General features: G+C 54.8%; 1 protein-coding gene across 1 annotated transcript in view; it reads left to right on the top strand.

Annotated features, from left to right (window-relative positions):
* The first annotated feature begins 11,292 nt into the window (after nucleotides 1–11,292).
* The window catches only part of ADAMTSL4 (ADAMTS like 4), a 34,123-nt gene continuing 25,363 nt past the window's right edge, over nucleotides 11,293–20,052 (top strand). The window contains exon 1 of the mRNA XM_089299978.1: nucleotides 11,293–11,434. The gene's annotated coding sequence lies outside the window, so the exon portion shown is untranslated. The remainder of the gene's footprint in view (nucleotides 11,435–20,052) is intronic.

Here is a 20,052-nt window from a genome sequence, read left to right as displayed (position 1 = left end):
TGGACCAAGTCCTTGTGCCTCTGCACCTGCATGGGAGACCCGGAAGAAGCTCCTGGCTTCAGATGGACCCAGATCCGGCCATTGCAGCCATTTGAGGAGTAAACCAGTGGATGGGAGACTTTCTCTCTCTGCCTCTGCCTCTCTGTAACTCCCTGCCTTTCAAATAAATAAATAAATCTTAAAAATAAATTTTAAAAATGGCCCTGAAACAAGCTTTGTGGGAAAACATTTGAAAATTATTGGTCTATTCAATGTTCCTATCCTAGGGAAATTTGTGTAAACTTTTTCCCCTCCCTAGGAATGTATCCACTTCATTAAAGTTTCCAAATGCTTTGCATTGAGTTCACAGCGTGCCCTTGGTGTCTTTGCTGAGCTACCGGGGTTATAGTGACGTCCTCTGTGTCCATTCCCATTAGGGTCCCTTTGTGCCTTTTCTCTTCTGTCTCAGCCAAGGTTTATCAGTTCCATTAATCTTCTCACAGTACCAACCTTTGTTTTAGTTTTATTTTATCGTATATTTTCAATTTTCTTTATTATTTTTAATTTGATTAAGTTTAACTTGTTATTTTTCTACTTTTTGAGGGGCATGTTCAGTTCGTTAATTTAGTCTTTCTTCTTTTCTACATAAAACTATAAGTTTCAGAGACTAGTCTGTGTCCCACAACTGTTGATATATAGTATTTTTAAGTTACTTAGCTCAAACTATATTTTAGAATTTATTTGATTCATGGATTATTTAAAAGCATATTGTTTAATTTCTAAACATATGAGGTTTTCTAGCTAGTCTTTTTTTTTTTTTTTTTTTTTGACAGGCAGACTTAGACAGAGAGAGAGACAGGACTTACTTTTTTTTTTTCCCGTTGGTTCACACCAGATGGCCGCTACAGCCAGTGCGATACACTGATCTGAAGCCAGAAGCCAGGTGCTTCCTCCTGGTCTCCCATGGGGTGCAGGGCCCAAGGTCCTGGGCCATCCTCCACTGCACTCCCGGGCCACAGCAGAGAGCTGGCCTGGAAGAGGGGCAACCGGAACAGAATCCAGCACCCCAACCGGGACTAGAACCTGGTGTGCCGGACCCGCAAGGTGGAGGATTAGCCTAGTGAGCCATGGCGCCGGCCTTGTTTTTTATTTCTAATGTAATTGTACTGTGGCCAAAGAATATAAATTCTGAATTAATTCAATCATTTGATTTGTGGTACTGTTAGGTAGGAAGTCAGTTATGAGCTTATGTGTGTGTGACATAAAGGCCTAAAGAGAAGACATCTATGTCCAGCATATGCATCTGCATCTCAGAGTCATCCTGACAGTGTTTCAGGGGCAGCCTGGCCTTCGCATCCTGCCCTGCCCTCTTCTACCCGATAACCTGCCAGGTGGAGGTCCCCGCCCCTTCTGCCTGACAATCTTCCACAATCTCCCAGATGCAGCCCAGTATCTGCATTTCAAACACCCTGTTCCAGATCCCCATTCTCCAGGGGGTCCTGCTCACCCTTCCTCTGAACCCAGGATGGCACCAGCTGGGCTTCCTGCTGTCTGACACCTTCAGAGGAAAACTCAGATAGAAGTTTTTCTATTTACATCCAAACAGCCCTTTGTTCCAAGAGGAGCAGAGGTGGGGAAACAAGACCAATCTCCTTAAACCCCCCCCATCCCCCACCTCAACCGGACTGTGCGCTTAGCCCTCTGCCTCTCTGCTGAGCCACCCACCTGCCTGGCCAGGTGTACTCTTTCCACTCAACCATGTAACCTCGCTCCTTCCCCCCCCCACCCCCAGTCTGAGCGACTGGGCACTCTCTCCCAGGTTCTGTCTGGAGAGGTGCCCATCCATCCTTACAGATGTCCCTTCCCTAATAAACCTTGCTATTTTTCCTCCCACTACGCTCTGTCTCATGCCTGAATTCTTTCTTGCGCGAAGACAAGAACCTTGCAATTTTTCCGGTAACAGTATGGTCATTTATTATAAATATATATGTTTGAAGGAAATCTTAATTTTCTAGTTTTTCAAGTATAATAGTCTATTTATCTATGGTAAAATTAGTTAATGTTGTTATTCAAATCTAAATTTTTATTGATTTTTTTGTTTACTAAAAGTACAAAAAAATGTGATTGGATATTTGTTCATTTAAATTTTGTTTTAAATAAATTAAGATCATGTCACAAAGTTGAACAAATTTAAAATAGTTATGTTTCCAATGTACGTTGAGCTTTTTTGTAATTATGGGGTATTCCCATTTATCTTAGTAAACAGCATAAGTTGCATTTTTTCCAAAAACTTCAGTCTGACAACCATGTCATTTTTTTAAATTTATTTGAAAAGCAGAGTTACAGAGCGGGGGGAGGTCATCCATCCACTGGTTCACTCCCCAGATGGCCGCAACGGCTGGAGCTGGGCCCACATGAGCTACCAGCATGGCAGGCAAGCGCTTGACTGCTCCCCCCAGCGCTGGCCCATCACAGCAGCGGGCTTCCTTTCATTTATCTGTCTGGGGTTTGTTGCCTTCTTGTATTTATAATTTGATGGTGTCAGTTTTTGAAGAATTTCACCCTGTGTCCCGCCCCTGAGGAACTCTGTTTACCTCCTGTCCCGACATCCCTCTCTCCCTCTCTCCCTACAGCTGCTGTTCAACTCCATTCAACTTCATTCTGCATACAGTTTTCTGACCTATGTTCTAGTCCATGAATTTTCTCTTCTGCTATATCTAATATGCCACTAAAATGTCCTGTTTTAGCTCTTAAGTTTACTTATTGTAATTTTTATTTATTTTTTGAAGGTTTATTTATTTATTTGCAAGTCAGAGCTACAGAGAGAGAGGGAGGGAGAGAGAGAGGTCTTCCATCTGCTGGTTCACTCCCCAAATGGCCACAACAGCTGGAGCTGGGCTGCTCCAAAGCCAGGAGCCAGGAGCTTCTTCCAGGTCTCCCACATGGGTGCAGGGACCCAAGCTCTTGGGCCATCTTTTGCTGTTTCCCCAGACCATTAGCAGGGAGCTGGATCAGAAGTAGAGCAGCCGGGACAGGAATCTTGGTGCCAGCGTTACACGCAGCTGCCTCACCCACTGTACCACAGCGCCAGCCCCTATTATAACTTTTAGTTCCAGAATTTTCAGTTTTCCCCTTGTTTAGATCCACTCTATCATAGAAAAAAATTTTCTGGTTCTCAATTTTTCCAATTTTGGATGTTATTCTTGAATTTAACAAGTACAACTGGTTTATAATCTGGCAATGACTTCAGTATCTGATGCTGTTATTATCTGTGTCATCTTATACCCTCAGGTTCTCTCATTGTATGCCGGCCTTGCTTTTGGAATCTCATTTGTAGAAATGCTTTGAAGCCTGGGAACCAGGACTTCTTCGTTTTGCCTGGGGTAATGTTACATGAGGAAGGCACACTTGCATCCATGGCAACCCTTGTTTAGCTGAAGGAAAAGCCAAGAATATTAGAGAGCGCGGTTGATATTGTTGAGTCACTTAAAAACCTTGGAACCCTCTGCTTCCCAGCACCCCCCCCTTTTTTTTTTTTAAGATTTTATTTATCTATCTGAAAGGCAGAGTTACAGAAAGAGGGAAAGAGTGAGAGAGAAAGAGACAGAGAGAGAAATCTTCCATTTGCTGGTTCACTCCCCAAATGGGCCGATGCGAAGCAGGAGCCAGGAATTTCATCCGGGTCTCCCACGTGGGTGCAGGGGCCCACGCACCCGGGCCGTCCTCCCTGCTTTCCCAGGCGCGTGCGCGGGGAGCTCACTCCCAGGCCTTTTGAGGAAACAACAAACATCCTTACGGTCTTACTACTGCTCAGGTTTTCTGTTGTGTGTAGTCCCAAGCATTCCGAGCTGACATGTCACCCCTCAAGACTCAGCTTTAAATTTCATTTCAAGGTGACCTTGAACCTCAGATCAACATGCTCCAGCATTCTCTGCTTTCCACGTAAACTCCTCGTCGGACTTGTGATGATCCGGTGCATCATGGACTCTGGACCATGAACTCCATGGGAGCAGAGACCACAACAGAGCCCAGCCTCATGCTAGGCACAGCAGCCTCTAAATAAATATCAAAAAGACAGAAGGCGCCGGCGCCGCGGCTCACTAGGCTAATCCTCCGCCTTGCGGCGCCGGCACACTAGGTTCTAGTCCCGGTCAGGGCGCCGGATTCTGTCCCGGTTGCCCCTCTTCCAGGCCAGCTCTCTGCTGTGGCCAGGGAGTGCAGTGGAGGATGGCCCAGGTGCTTGGGCCCTGCACCCCATGGGAGACCAGGAGAAGCACCTGGCTCCTGCCATCAGATCAGTACGGTGCGCCGGCCACAGCAGCCATTGGAGGGTGAAGCAACGGCAAAAGGAAGACCTTTCTCTCTGTCTCTCTCTCTCTCACTGTCCACTCTGCCTGTCAAAAGAAAAAAAAAAAAAAAAAAAAAAAAAAAAACAGAAGGCAAGGCTCAGGGCCAGCGTTGTGGCACAGAATGTGAAGCCGCTGCTTGCAATACCAGCATCCCATAGCGGAGCACTGGTTCAAGTCCTGGCTGCTCCGCTTCAGATCCATTTCCCAGAAAGTAGCAGAAAATGGCTCAAGTACTTGGGCCCTTGTCACCCACATGAGAGATCCAGATGGAGTTCCGGGTTCCTGGCTTCCACCTGGCCTAGCACTGCCCTTGTGGCCATTTGAGGCTGCACTAGCAGACAGATGATCTCTCTATATAGATAGATAGATAGATAGATAGATATAGATAGACAGATATAGATATATATAGATATCTAAATATATAGATAGATAGATATAGATATCTCTCTATATATATATTTATATTTCTCCCTCTTTCCCTGTCACTCTGTCTTTACAAAAACAAATAAATACATAAAATTAAAAGGTCAAGAATAAGATAGAATGGTCAAGAATAAGATAGAATGGTCAAGAATACAGGCAGAAAAAAATGAATACACTTGGTGGGAGAAATGGCAAAAAACTGGAGGGAGGCATTGATACAACCATAAGACACCATTTGGGAAGCCCACATTCCATATCAGAGTGCCTGGTTCAAGTCCTGCCTCTGCTTCGGCTTCTGCTGCTTTTCGTCTTCTTTTTAAGATTTATTTATTTGAGGGGCTGGCGCTGTGGCATAGCAGGTAAAGCCGCCACCTGCAGTGTCGGCATCCCATATGGGCCCTGGTTCAAGACCTGGCTGCTCCACTTCCCATCCAGCTCCCTGCTATGGCCTGGGAAAGCAGTAGAGGATGGCCCATAGTTCTTGGGCCCCTGCACCTGCATGGAAGACCTAGAAGAAGCTCCTGGCTCCTGACTTCAGATCAGCCAGCTCTGGCCGTTGTGTTCACTCTGGGGAGTGAGCCAGTGGACAATGGAAGAACTCTCTGCCTCTCCTTCTCTCTCTGTGTAACTCTGACTTTCAAATAAATAAATAACCTTTAAAATATATATTTATTTATTTGAAAGACAGAATTGTAGAGAGGGAGAGAGAGAGAGAGAGCGAGCGCTTCTATCCACTGGTTCACTCCCCAGATGACTGCGATGGCCTGGGCTAGACCAGGCTGAAGCCAGGAGCCAGGAGCCACAAATTCCATCCAGATCTCCCATGCGGGTGAAAGGGGCCCAAGGACTTGGGCCATCCTTTCCCAGGTGTATCGGCAGAGAGCCGGAAGGGAAGTGGAGCAGCTGGGACTCCAGCTGGTGCCTATATGGACTGGCTGGAACACAGGTGCCTGCTTAACTCGCTCAGCTACAACGCTGGCCCCAGCCTGGCCTTCGAGCCAGCTCCCTGCTAAGCAGATGATGGCTCACGCACCTGGGTCCCTGCCACCCATGCGGGAGACTGGCTTGGAGTTCCAGGCTCTTGGGTTTGGCCTGGCCCAGTTCTGGCTATTTCAGGCATTTGGAGAGTGAACCAGCAGATGGAAGACAGACTCACTATCTCTCTCTCTCTCTCTCTCCTGCCTTTCAAGTAGATGAACATAAACAGACATTTTTGTTTGAAAGACACCAGTTTGTGTGTGTGTGTGTGTGTGTGTTTTTAAGATTTATTTATTTGAAAGTCAGAGTTACACAGAGAGAAGAGAGGCAGAGAGAGAGAGATAGAGAGAGAGAGAGAGGTCTTCTGAAGCCAGGAGCTTCTTCTGGGTCTCCCACACAGATGCAGGGGCCCAAGGACTTGAGCCATCTTCTACTGCTTTCTCAGGCCACAGCAGGGAGCTGGATTGGAAGTGGAGCAGCCAGGTCTCAAACTGGCACCCATATGGGATGCCAGCGCTTCAGGCCAGGGCGTTAACCCAGGCCACAGCACTGGCCCCTGAAAGACACCAGTTTGAACATCCATGTTCCATGTACCTGAGTTCAAGTCCCAGTTCCACTCCCCATAACAGCCTCCTGCTAATGCAGACCCTGGGAGGCAGCAGTGATGGCTCAAGCATTTGGGTCCCTGCCACCCACCTGGGAGACCTGGATTGAATTCCTGGCTTCCAGCTTCAGCCTGGCCCAGTTCAAGCTGTCTCACTCATTTAAGGAGTGAACCAGCAGGTGGGAGCTCTCTCTCTGTCTCTCAAATAAGTATTTTTTTAACGGCATGGAAATCATTAAGGCATAATGAGGCATTCGGGAAGAGTTTGTAATGGCCATTGTGGAGCTGGGCGTGGGTGTTTATCAATCTGGTACAAGTAAGAGTTGCCAAGTGCTGCTAAAGACCCAGCTGGGACTAGAAACCATAAAAGGGCACTGGCAGGAGTCGGCAGGACGGTGAGATTTCCCCGCTACGTTCCGCCGTCTGCTGGCTACTGGGGAGAGAGACTGGCTACTGCCCCAGCCCAGAGACGCAGGCATGTCACACAGGCTGCGGCTTGCTCTGTTCTCAGCTGAGGTCAATGGACGGACGGACATGTGGAAGTCGGTTTTCATTGTCTCAATAAATGCAACTCTTTCAACCCAAAGGCTTGTCCCCCGGTTCCAGAGTGGAAAATACCACTAGGCGGAGGCGTTCAGCCCAGAGTCTTCCGCCACTGCCGACCTGCCCAGCGGGGTCCACGGAAGGACTGCTGGGGGTTCGTGACGTGTGTGCATTTCTCTGATCCAGAGAGAACCCTGGCTGGAGGTTGCTCCCAGCCCCGGGCTGGGGCATGAACCAGGGCCTCCTACCGGGCAGTCACATCCCTGCGTGGTGTCCTGAGACCCCGGGCAGGGCTTTGCCACATGTTGTGGCATAGAAGGGTTTTCTGTTTCTGTTTGTTTTTGCGATGAAAGATTTAACGAGAACAGTTTTGGTTGACCCACAGCCCTGATGTGCCTGAGCATCCTTCAGACCGCTGGATGTTTTAACAGAGGATTCCTCAAAGCCTCTGCGGCGCTCCTCCACCCTGCCCTACATAAGGAGCGGAGCAGGCCTCCCTTCTCGAGAACGTAGCGGTTGCAAACTGCATCAGACCCACTGCGAGCCTCTTCCAGAGTCCCGCCAGAAGCCAGCCAAGTCCCCAGGTGCGAGGACGCGGGGCGCCGGGGCCAGCGGCCAGCTGTGCCGCGCGTCCGTCCAGGGCGGTGGCGCGCTCCAGCGCAGCCAAGCTGAACGCGGAGTAGGCGCTCTTCTCCGCCTGTCTCCGGGACCGCGGGTGCCCACGTACATCCAGCAGGCCAGGCTGAACTCCAGCTCCACAAACAGCCCCCGCAGCACTAGCCAGAGGAGAACCTTCCAGAAGGTGACGTTAGTCAGCAAAGACCAGTCCCTGGGGCTGGGAAGGGGCGGGCAGAGGACGGGCTGGTCCCGCGGGCGCTGGGCCTGAGCGAGGCTCGGCCGGACTCGGGCGGGCCCTGCGGCACTGGGTTTCCACACCAGGAAGCTCGTTAGCCAGCCTGGGGCTTCCTCTTTAGGTTCAGCTGCTTCCGTCTGCAGCACTGGCATCCCCTGTGAGGGCCAGTTTGTATCCCTGCTGCTCCACTAGCGATCCAGCTCTCTGCTATGGCCTGGGAAGGCAGTGGAAGATGGCCCAAGTCCTTGGGCCCCTGCACCCACGTGGGAGACCCCATGAAGCTCCTGACTCCTGGCTTCAGCCTGACCCAGCTCTGACCATTTCAGCCATTTGGGGAGTAAACCAGGGCTGGGCCAGGCCAAAGCAGGAGCTTCATTGGGGTCTCCATGTGGCTGCAGGGGTCTAAGCACTTGAGCTATCTCCTCCTGCTTTTTGCAGGTCATTAGCAGGGAGCTAGATAAACCAACTCCCATACAGGATGCCAACATTGCAGGAGGTGACTTAACCCGCTGCACCACAATGCTGGCCCATCTCTGTAACTCTGCCTCTTGAATAAATAAAACAAAATTTTTAAGGCACTGATTCAGGAGACAGCAGAGGACAAAACCTAGCTACTGTCTCCCCTCTGATACTCACTGTTCCTTGACCTCTCTGTGCGTCATCTGTGACATGCAGAGGCAGGACCCCCCCCCCTGCCCCCACCACCCTGTGGGACTGTTGTCGGTTTCCAGGAGGACTCCAAGCAGCGACCACAGTTGCTAAGCGCTGGTATTGTCATTGCCACCTAGCCTTCCTGCCTTCATGGGAAGGGCCCTTTCTTTCTTTCTTTCTTTCTTTCTTTTTTTTTTTTTTAAGATTTATTTTATTTATTTGAAAGACAGAGTTACAGAGAGAGGTAGAGACAGACAGAGGTCTTCCACCTGCTGGTTCACTCCCCAGATGGCTGCACAGCCCTGAGCTGCACTGATCCAAAGCCAGGAGCCAGGAGCCAGGAGTTTCCTCCGGGTCTCCCACATGGGTGCAGGAGCCCAAGGACTTGGGCCATCTTCCACTGCCTTCCCAGGCCACAGCAGAGAGCCAGATCGGAAGAGGAACAGCAGCTGGGACTAGAACCCAGCACCCATATGGCTTCAGGCCGGGGCGTTAACCTGCTGCACCACAGCGCAGGCCCCAGGACGGGCCTTCCAGGCAGGTTCCCACGATCTGTCCTCCTGCTGAGGCTGTCACAGAGCTCCTTCGCCCGCCCACCGCAGCTCTGCCACTGCAGAGTTCAGCCCCAGGCCGCACCACCCGGCCCTTGCCTCACTCCCAGAGTTCCCTAACTAGAGCCCTTTCCCTGTCCCCAACTTCCATCTCTAGAATCCCACGTGGGTGCGTAGCGGGACCCTAGAAGCCACACCACCCGTGAAGCCTTCCAAATCGCCACACCAGCATCCCCGTGTGGAGCAGCTCTTGGCACTGAAGCTCTGGGCACAGCTGGCCCGGCCCGGCCCGTTGGCCGCACCTGTCACCATCCCTTGCGTGGAGAGCGCCTTTGGCTGCGAGCTGCTGAATGCAGGACGGGACACCCGCCACTCTTCTTTCCCTGTCTCCGGGAAGGGAGGCAGAATCGCCGAGGGACGGGTGTGCTCTGTGGACTAAGCAGCTGGACGTCCCAGGGGAGGGCAGCTGGATCACCGATAAAAGCCGAGCTCTGGGGCCAGTGCCCTGGTGCAGCGGGGTAAGCTGCTGTCTTCTCCTATCAGAGCGCTGGTTTGAGTCCTGGCTGCTCTGCTTTCATCCTTCTAATGTGTCTGGGAAAGCAGTGGAAAATGGCCCAAGACCTTGGGCCCCGGCACCTGGTTTTGGCCTGGCCCAAACCTGGCTGTTGCAGTCATTTGTAGAGTATATCAACAGATGAGACCTCTCTCTCTTTCTCTCTCAGCTGGTGTTGTAGCATAGCGGGTAAAGCCACCACCTGCAGTGCCGGCATCCCATATGGGCGCCACTTCATTTCCTGGCTGCTCCACTTCCAGTTCAGCTCCCTGCTATTGGCCTGGGGAAAGCAGTGGTAGATGGCCCAGGTGTTTGAGTGCCTGCTACCCTTGTAGGAGCCCAGAAAAAGTCACTTGGCGGCCGGCGCCGCGGCTCAATAGGCTAATCCTCCGCCTGCGGCGCCGGCACACCAGGTTCTAGTCCCGGTCGGGGCGCCGGATTCTGTCCCGGTTGCCCCTCTTCCAGGCCAGCTCTCTGCTGTGGCCCGGGAGTGCAGTGGAGGATGGCCCAAGTCCTTGGGCCCTGCACCCATGGGAGACCAGGAGAAGCACCTGGCTCCTGGCTTCAGCCCCGCCCAGCGCTAGGCATTGCAGCCATCTGGGAGTGAACCAGCAGATCAAAGACCTCTTTGTCTCTCCCTAACTCATTCAAATGAATAAACTAATCTTTTTTCATCTTCCTTATTCTTATTCAAATAAATGAATAAATCTTTAAAATAAGGAGCAGTTGCCAATTAAAAACAACAGGGCTCTGGGGCGGGCGCTGTGATGCGGGGGCTTGGGCACTGCTTGGGAAGCTGCATCCCATTTCAGGGCACGCGTTCCCGGGCAGCTGCCCTGCTCTGCTGCCGCTGCCTGCTAACGCACACCTAGGGAGGTAGCGGATGATGGCCAAGGACTGGGGTCCCTGCCACCCCTGTGGGACACCTGGATGGAGTTCCTGGCTCCGGGCTGTGATCTGTTCCAGTGATGGCTGCTGCGGCATTTGGGGAGTGACCCAGTGGGTGGAAGATCCTTCCACACACCCCCAACCCCCTCAGACACATCTCACTGTGCCTTTTGAATACAAATAAATTAAAATCTTGAGAAAACAAAAAAGTCTGGTCCTTAACAGGCAGCCACCTGCCTGGGGCACAGCCCACTGTGGACAGTGAGTCCCCTGGGGGTCAGCCTGCTGTGGCCCAGACTCACAGGAAGCCAGATTGCTATCACTGGTGACAATCCGGGAAGCTACACAAGAGGCTTATGTAACAGTCCCAGATGGCTGCGTCTTGATAAATAACTAACAGCCTCCCTGATTTGCAACTGAGCGCCTGCCAGCGAACCCCACATCTGCACCCAGCCATCACGCAAGATGCCCCACGGGGCTGAGACCACCTGCCGCTTGCCCAGGCAAGCGCACCAGCAGCCCTCTGTTTCTCTCTGAGGCTCTCCTGCTCCTCTGTCTGCCTCGGGGGCTGTGCCAAAACGCAAGTGCGGGTGGCTGACTCCCTGCTCCGCTCCGGCAAGCTCGGGATAAACGTCGTCCTGTGCTCTGCTTATTTGGTTCGTCTGTATTTGCACAGGGCCCAGGGAGGCGGGCGCTGGGCGCCGAGTCGGCACTGCTCCCCCGGGGCGGAGCTCCGCGCCCTTAGACCACAGGGCCCTTGGCTGTGCCACTGGAAATGCTGATCAGGACTTTGGACTCAGCCTGGCTGGGGCTGGAGAAGCCAATTGACTCAGATGAAATTCCCCAGGCATCAAATCACAAAAGCGTTTTGTTAGGCGCTGATTGGGAGGGAGCGGCTGCGGAGGTCTGGGAAAAGGGTGGGACGGCCAGCGGCAGAGACTGGTGGACGGGGTCGGGGATTCACCTAGAACAAGAGCCAGGAATAGCTGGGAGGCGCCTGCGTGGGGACCGGACTTGAGATTCTCATCTGATCTTCCCGGATTCAGGATGCGGCAAACACAGGTATTTGCTGAGGGCCTGCGGCGTGCTGGGATGTGGCAGCCCCATGGCAGACTTCACGGAGTGCGCCCCCTAACGGTGCAGACAGGTGCAGACGTAAGTGACTAGAAAAATAAGATGATTTCCGAAGTGGCACGTGCTCCGAGGAGCATCAGGCCAGATGGTGCAATAGACAGAAGGGGCGCTGGGGTGGGGGTACACAGCGTTAGGAGAGGTGATTGGGGCAATGACGGCGCACGAGCTGATGCACGAAGGAACCAGCCACGCAGCTATCGGGGGAGGCATCTTCCAGGCTAAGACCCCGAGGTGGGACCGGGGTGGACTTGTTCAGTAGACAACAGAGGGGACACTGCGGCTGTAGGGGCGTTGGCAATGGTGGGGTGAGACCAGGGAGGAGCTGCAGGCCAGGCCCTGCGTCCATCCGCACGTCCGGGATCTTCCCAGGTCACCTCAGGAGTTTAAGTTTCATTTTACTTTAAATACCATAGGAAGCGATTGACAGGAGGCACGAAGTGGCTGGCCTGCTTCACCCATTTGCCCAAGGCCTTGGAGGAGCTGCTTTGTGGCACTCTTCCAAGACCCCAGAAGCTGGCGGGGAAGGGGGGGGGGGCGTTAGCATATGGAGTACAGCTCAGCTGGTAAGAAGCCACAGCCAGAGCCTGGGCTACCTGGGGTTGGGGGAGCCCTTGGGGGGGGTCTCCATCACAGGTAGCAGCAGCTCAGCCTGCCCCAGGGCCTCAGGAAGCTGCATCTTGTGCAGCGGCTGCCTGAAGACAGATCCCCTCTGTTGGGCTCACCGAAGCCACTGTCCCCCCGCACAGGGCCCCAGGCTTCTCTGAACCTACACCCAAACTCGGGCCAGCAGCTCTTGTGAACCGACATCTCAGGCGGACACCTCGTCCTGCCTGGTGCTCCAGGCCAGCACCACCCAGCAGAGGGGACTGAGATGTGGGATGGTGGCTCCAGGCTCTCCAGAGTCCAGGCTTGGATTGGCGCGGCTCCCAGCACACAGGCCCTGGCCAGCCTTCAGGCTCCACCTGTTCTCAGCCGTCAGCCCCTCCTGGTGCTCAGATCCTCGCTGATCCCGGGCCACGAGCGGGGGAATAGACAGCTGCCGATGACAGGTCCCTGGCAGGACACAGAGCACACGGGGCCTCTTGGTCCCATACTTGGGGACCACGCCTGGGTGGCTCTGTCAGCCCGGTGAGGCCCGAGGACTGCGCTCCTTCCTGGCTGGGGGACAATGCGGACAGCTCAGCAGCGCCCCCCTGAGGCCTGCAAGGCGGCCCAGACGAACCTTGCCCGTAACCGGACTTTAACCGCCGCCCCGGCAGCTGGGCAGCCTGCACACTGGGGCCCAGTGCCGCGCATACGTAAACCCAAAGGCACTCACAGGAGGGTCCCACTGAAGAGGGTGGGGTCTGTAGCCCAACACTTGCGAACAAAAGGCCCGGCGCGGACAGTTCTGCACGCAGGGCTGAGAAACGAAGGCGGGGACCTGGGCCCCTCCCGCTGCTGCGGGCGCACTGCCCCTGTGGCTGGAAGTCACCGAGGACGGCCGCCAGCTCCAGGCCATCCTGCTGGGCCTCCCAGCTTCTCTCCCCACCCCAGTGTGCGGGAAGAGGCCGGGTCAGGAATCCCGAGACCAGGGTCCTGCCCCCATCTCTGCTCCGGAGTTGAGCACTTATCCCATGCCTCATTCTTTGAAAAATGGAAGTGATGTCCCCCAGCCCATCCCCGTTTTGTAGGGTTTGGGAGATGATCTGATGGTGTTATTAGAGGGGCAGGCGTTTGTCCTAGCAGTTAACAAGCCAGTTTAGACACCCCATCCCACCCTCTGGCTCCAGCCCCTGACCTCAGCGTGCAGCCAACCCAGACCCCGGGGAGCAGTGGTGATGGCTCAGACAACCGGGTCCCTGCCACACACATAGGAGACACGGACTACGCTCCTGACTCCAGCCCCAGCCTAACCCTGGCTGCTGTGGGAATTTGGGGAGCGAACCAGCAGATGGGAACACTCTGTCTCTCTCTATGGAGACTGTGAGACGCGGTGCTCAGTGGGAATTTTTGGCTGTGGCATTTATTTCTCTGCCTCTACCTGCAGGTGTTTCCCAGTTTCTGAGATGAGGGCAGGCCTGGAGCAACAGGGCAGCAAGTGTCACTGGGCATCCAGGTCCCTCACGCTTCCAAACCATTCACTCATTTCTGTCCAGGCCCCTCACTGGCCACAGCGCCCCACGGTGGCAGGAGGAGAGCAGAGAGCGAGCCCATCTGCCTTTAGGGGCTTGGGAAGGCAGGGTTTGTCTCTGACACTGACCCTGGGCTGGCTCACCAGACTTGCAGAGGAAAAAGCCTCCAGGAACAGACCCTAAATATGATGACTGAAAAGAATGGGCTCCAAAGTGCCCAAAGCAAGAGCGGGCATCGTGACTCAGGGTTAAACTGTTGCCTGCAGCGCCAGCATCCCATATCTGAGCACCGGTTTGAGGCCCGGCTGCTCCACTTCCAGTCCAGCTCCCTCTAATGCACCTGGGAGAGCAGCAGAGGATGGCCCAAGTGCTCGCGCCCCTGACACCCACGTGGGAGACCTGGATAGAGCTCCTGGCTCCTGGCTTCAGCCTGGGCCATACCTGGCTTTTGGCGGCTATTTGGGGAGCAAGCTACTGGATAGAAGAGCTCTCTCTCTCTGTCTGTTGATCTGCCTTTCAAATAAGTCAATACTTAAAAAAAAAAAAAAAGCCCAAATGGGGCCGATGTTGCTGCACAGTGGGTTAAGGTTAAGCTGCCGCCTTGACACAGACACCAGCACCCTATATAGGAGGTAGTTCATGTCCCAGCTACTCCACTTGTGATCCCGTTCTCTGCTAATGCGCCTGGGAAAGCAGTGGGAGATGGTCTAACTACTTGGGCTGCTGCCACCCACATGGGAGACCTAGATGAAGCTCCTGGCTCCTGGCTCCTGGCTCCTGGCTTTGGCCTGGCCCAGCCCTGTTGCAGCCACTTGGGGAGTTAACCAGTGGATGGAAGCTCTCTCTCTCTCTCTTTCTGTAACTCTGCCTTTCAAATAAAAAGAAAAGAAATCTTAAGAAAAAGAAAATGTTCAAGGCAGGGCCCATGTGCATGGGAAGTTGGGCCTATTTGGAGTGTGGCTATGAGGAGAAGAGAGGGGAGAACCCGGCTGAAGTCCTGGGCTGGCACAGGCCCCCAGGGCCAGGGAAGGATGTTGGGCAGGGTCCCACGTCTCAGCCCCAGAGGAGCAGAGGTCACCTGACCGCACCAGGAAGCTCACTAGGGGCCAGTGTGGGCAACCAAGAGCCAGCTGCTTCTGGGGGCCACCACGAGTCACCTCCAGCCTCAGCCTGCACTCCTCCGCTGTAGTCCCCAACCCGTCAGTCCTGACGTCAGCTCCTTGGGATGCGCTGCGTCTTCCCTCTCGTTCCAAACGCGGGCCCTGCTGGACTGATGCACCAGCTCTTCTCCTTACCTGCAGCCGCCCCGGGAGCTTCCTCACGCCCTGGGTGCGACATTTCCCAGGCCTAGCAGCAGACACCACTTGGCGGGCCAGCACCACAGCACAACATGTTAACCAGCATCTCATATGGTTGCTGGTTCGAGTCCCAGCTGCTCTGCTTCCCAGACAGCTCCCTGCTAATGCGCCTGGAAAAGCAGAAGAAGATGGCTCTCACGTGCTTGGGCCCCTGCACCCATGTAGAAGTTCCAGATGGAATCCTGTGGCCTTTTGGGGAGAAGAACCAGAGGCTGGAAGATCTCTCTGTCTCTCCCGCTTCCTCTCTCTGTGTTACTCTGCCTTTCAAAAAGATTTATTTTTTAGAAAAGCCATCATCTGGGACACCTGCATCCCTTCTAGAGCGCCTGGGTTCAAGTCCTGGTTCTACTGTCGGTTCCAGCTCCTGCTAATGTACCTTCTGAGAGGCAACCCGTGATGGTCCACGCAGTGGGATCCCGGCCACCCCCTTGGGAGACCTGGGTCAAGTTCCACGCTTCTGGCGTTGGCCAGGCCCAGCCCTTGTGGCGAGCATTTGGGCAGTGGACCAGTGCACAGGAGATCTCTGTGTGGCTGCCTCTATGTCTCTGCCCGTCAAATAAACAGGAACAAAGGTGTCTATTTTTCATTTCCTTCTTAGCTTGTCTCCTGATTCACCTGGGCCGAGGGCTCAGGAGGTGTTTACGAGCACTTTGCTCAAGGCTGCCCCACTGGCATCCACTGCACGGGCCAGGACCACGAGTCCACCGTGGCGTCCTCAACGCCAGGCCCTGCAGGGGCGACCGACGCACGTCCCGCCGGGCCGCCGCGCTCTTGGGGATTTATGCTGCAGTCACTGAGACGTTGATGACGCTGACAGGAGCCCATGGGGCACGAGCTGGGGGTGGGGGCACTGTGAGGCATGTGCACCTTGCAGGCAATGGCACTGGAGCCACTTGGAGAATGCATGGGATGGGCGTGCCAGAAGGGCATTCCATGGGTGCCGGCAGCCAAGCGGCATCAGTCACTGTCAGCCACACACGAGGCGAGGACAGCTGAGTCAGGTGGGGGTGCAGGATTTGGGTTGGGGGGCCCCGCCCCGTGCCTGCCTCCGAGCCCAGGACTCACGTTGCTTCCCTGAGCCATGGCTTTGTCACCTGCAAAACGAAGGATTCTGGGCCAGATGGCCTGTGAAGTCCCCTCCTCTTCCAGAAAGAGGCTAGAGAGGAGCCCAGCAGACTGCAGGGCTCTGGGGAACAGGTGAATTCAGGAGACGGGCAGGTCTGGGGAGAAGACTGCTCGGTGACCCTGGCCTCCACTCGGTTCTGGTGGCCACGGCCGCAGGCTGATCTTAGCCTTGCATAGGAACCTGCTGCCTCTGTCCCCCGAGGCCCCAGCACTGAGGAGGGACTGGCCTTGGTCCCTGGTGGGGGGGTCTGTGGCTTCCCCCTGGGAAGACACCCACCGCAGCAGCTGCAGCAGCACCACCTGGCTGCAGTAGCGCTGGGGTGCCGGCAGGGGGAGGGAGCCCCTACATTCACAATTACGTTTCCATCACCCTGGGGAAATGGGCACTTGCAGGGAAACTAGGTTGGTCCTGAGAAACTTCCGAAGCCCTCAAACTGCTACCCTCTGAGGGCCCGAATTAGCGCCTGATTCACAGCAAACTTCCTGACGAGGTCTGAACCGGCAAACCGCACTCCTGGGTGTGCAGAGTCCCCCCGCCCCCAGGAGCTCACCAACAAGATCACCCAGAGGAGGGGACCTGACACCTTCGCTTTCTTCTTAAGATTTATTTACTTATTTGAAAGGTAGAGTGACAGAGGGAGAGAGGGAGGGTCAGAGAGATTTTCCATCTGCTGGTTTGCTCCCCAAATGTGCATGACAGCGAGTGGCTAGGCTGGGCTAAAGTCAAGAGCCCAGAACTCAATCAGGGTCTCCTATGTGGGTGAGGGGCCCAAGCACTTGGGCCATCCTCTGCTGCCTTCCCAGGGGCATTAGCAGGAAGCTGGATTGGAAGCCGAGCAGCCAGGACTTGAACCAGGTCTCCAGATGCAACCCTGCACCTCTGCGTTCATAGTCAGGCACTGCCAAGTGCAAGGCTCCCTGGGATGGACCGAGCTGCCACAGGAGCTCGGGCTGGGAGAGAGGTGGCAGGGACAAATCCCGGGTGTCTGGCTCCCCCGGAGAGGTGAGCACGCAGGCCCTGGCTGGGGGTGCTCAGCCTGTTTGCGGTGGGAAAAGTGAGTGAGGCGGGCCGAGGCCCCGGGCACTGTGCTGAGAGCTGGGACCAGATCCGGAAGCGTCAGGGTGAGGAAGGCAGCGGGCAGAGGTGGGACGGTCCCCTCTCGCATGCATCTTTCGTCCACTGGGCCGGCGTGCATGGCCTCCTGCCTCGACTTGCGCTCCCTGCCCAGCCGGCCCTGGCGCTCCCCGGCTGACTTCAAGCCCTTGGTATGTATGACATTCTTGCCTCTCCTCTGGCTACCCTGCTGCCTCTGGCTGCACTTGGGAGCTCTGTACCCTTCTCCCTACCCTTTTATGTCTGCCTCTCTGAGGCTTTGGGCACAATCTGTCAAGATTAATTTGACAGCAAAACTGGCTTTCTCTGGAAAGGCAAGGAAACTTCCAGGCACCCGAGAAAGTGACTGTGGCCGCTTCCCCAAGGCAGCCCTGAGATCAGAGCCCCTTCCCCAAGGCAGCCCTGTCTCCAGGCTCGGGCCGGGGAACCACTGCTCGGCTCCTCCTCCCGCAGCAGCCAGGGCCAGCGAACCTGGCCATAGGCCTCCACTCTGCTTGGAAGAGGGCTGCCCTTCCTTCTGGAGCGAGGCCGGGCTCAGGTAGCCCGAGGGCCTTCCCAGTAGCCTAGGAGCCTCTCGGGGAGGGAAGATGGAGTTCTATCACCTTGCTTAGCTGGGACAAAATGCACTCTGTCCGGCCCTTCATCCAGCATCTGCAGTTAATCGGGGAATTGGTCACAGTGCTGGTGTGGTCAGTGCTTAAGTGCAGTTCCAGACTCAGGAATGAAACAATAGGTCGCTCTGTTTTCCCAAAATGCGTTGCCTCCCCGGGCCTCGCACCGCCCCTCCCCCTCCGCCAGGCAGTGTCCTCCTGTGACCCAGGGCATCTGCTCTCAGGAACTCGGGGGGCGCCCCAACCCCGGCCCACAGCCACCTCACGCTGTGGTCCCGGAAGCTCGACCTCCTCTCCCGGGGGCCTGGGCCGTGGCCGTCAATCTGCTGTGAAATCACGTGAATTAGACAGGACTGGGGGCACCCTGACAGGCCGCGACAGCGCGGCACGGGACGAACCACGTGACCAGCACGGCGCCCAGCACGGGCCCCAGGCACACGGCTGCACGTGACTCTGCAGCCTCAGGCGCACCGTCATTTTTATTTTGGTTTTTACGATAACCCATGCAGTAGATAAGCTGGGTACTGTTGTTGTTGGTCCAAGTTTACAGACGGGAGAGCTGAAGCTGGGCCTGTCCAAAAAAAGGCAAAGCTGGGGCCTTGCAGGCCGCTGGGCTGCTGTGCCTGCCGCGTGGACGCCGCATCTCAGCCTCTGCCTGGGGCCTGCCCGCGTGGGCTCCGCCGGCCGGCCTGGGTGTGTCCAGCCTGAGGAGCCCGCTGACCTGGGCTTGTGTCAGAGGGACGGTCCTCCTGAGCTGTCCCTGGCTCGGATCGTAGGAGCCATCTTATCAAATTCCGGAAGCAACTGAGAGGGGGCTGTAACCGAGGAAGGTCATATGGTCCGAGAAGCCCCCGAGGCAGCAGGCCGTGGCCACCCCCGGGCGCTCTGGAGACCCCTAACCCAGCTCCAGCTCAGGGCCTTGTTTCCCAAGCCAGGATGTGGGCAGACACACACTGAGTTCCAGCCACTCCACATTGTCGGAATAGCGATGCTTTTGTAAACCTCATGACTGTCAAGGTCATGGCCGATCAATCATTCAGTTTCATAAACACTTACTGAGCACTTCCTGTTGTGGGAACACCAGTCAACAGACAGACACACAGCCCAAGGCAGCCTCCAGACCCAGGGGTCCCAGAGGATCCCAGATTGGTCTGAGAGGCACTGGTAGAAATGTGGAAATCAAATCAAGAACTCTGGCTTGATATATTTATTTTAAAATGTATATTGAATTATTTTTGTTTATTTGAAAGGGACAAAGATGCAGAGTGAGAGAGACAGAGACAAACAAAAATCTTCCATTTGCTGATTCACGCCCCAAATGCCTATAAATAGCCAGGGCAGGGCCAAGCTGAAGCCAGGAGCCAGGAACTCAAACCAGGTCTCCCACGTGGATGGTAGGGACCAAAGTACTTGAGCCATCAGCACTGCCCCCGGGGTGTACGTTAGCAGGAAGCAGGAGCGGGACTTGAACTCAGGGGTTCTGCTATGGGATGGGGCATCTCAAGAAGCGTCTTAACCTACTGATCAAATTTAAGTCTACGGAGCAGCGATTGGGAGACCAGTCCCGGTCAAGAAGAGGTGACACAGGCTTTTCCCACAACCTAGGTGGGACACGGCCATGCCCGGGCCACAGAGGCAGAGGAAAAAACACAGTGAGAGACAATGTGACCCGACAGGGGATCGGGGCTGGAGGCCTGCCTGGCTGGAGGCTGGGACCGCAGCGTCTCTCCTGGAACAAAGGCCAGCAGCACCAGGCTTTGTGGAAATGGCTGCTGTGACCACAAAGCAGGAGACACGCGGGTTCCCATGCAGCCCGGGGCCCCGCCTGCACACGCTGGCATCAGCCCCCGCATTATCTTGGAACAGAGGCTGTGTCTCACTTGGGACCTTAGTTGAAAACATTGCTCTTTAATTCAACACAAATAACACTTCCTTCATCTTTTGCCAGGAAAGAAAATGTATTAATTAAACTCAGCTAAGTTTCTCAAACATTCCCCTTGCACAGCACCTGCGCAGTGTCCAGATGCGAATCCTGGCCAATGAGTGGATTTGTCTTTGCAGATCTGTGAACAGTGCAATAGAGTGAGGTAACTCGTGGGGAGCTCTTCCAACAGTTCTGCCGGGGAGTGCGACATTCATCATAGCTTTACTATGAATTTATTGCTGTTATTAAATCATCATGCTGAGTGCAAAGCCACCAACACTCAGCTCGTCGCCTCTCTCT

Source organism: Oryctolagus cuniculus, chromosome 7 (genome assembly GCF_051225735.1).
Source record: "Oryctolagus cuniculus isolate XC-2025 breed Fujian yellow rabbit chromosome 7, ASM5122573v1, whole genome shotgun sequence".
Lineage (NCBI taxonomy): Eukaryota > Metazoa > Chordata > Mammalia > Lagomorpha > Leporidae > Oryctolagus > Oryctolagus cuniculus.
This window is presented reverse-complemented; position numbering and strand designations above follow the sequence as displayed.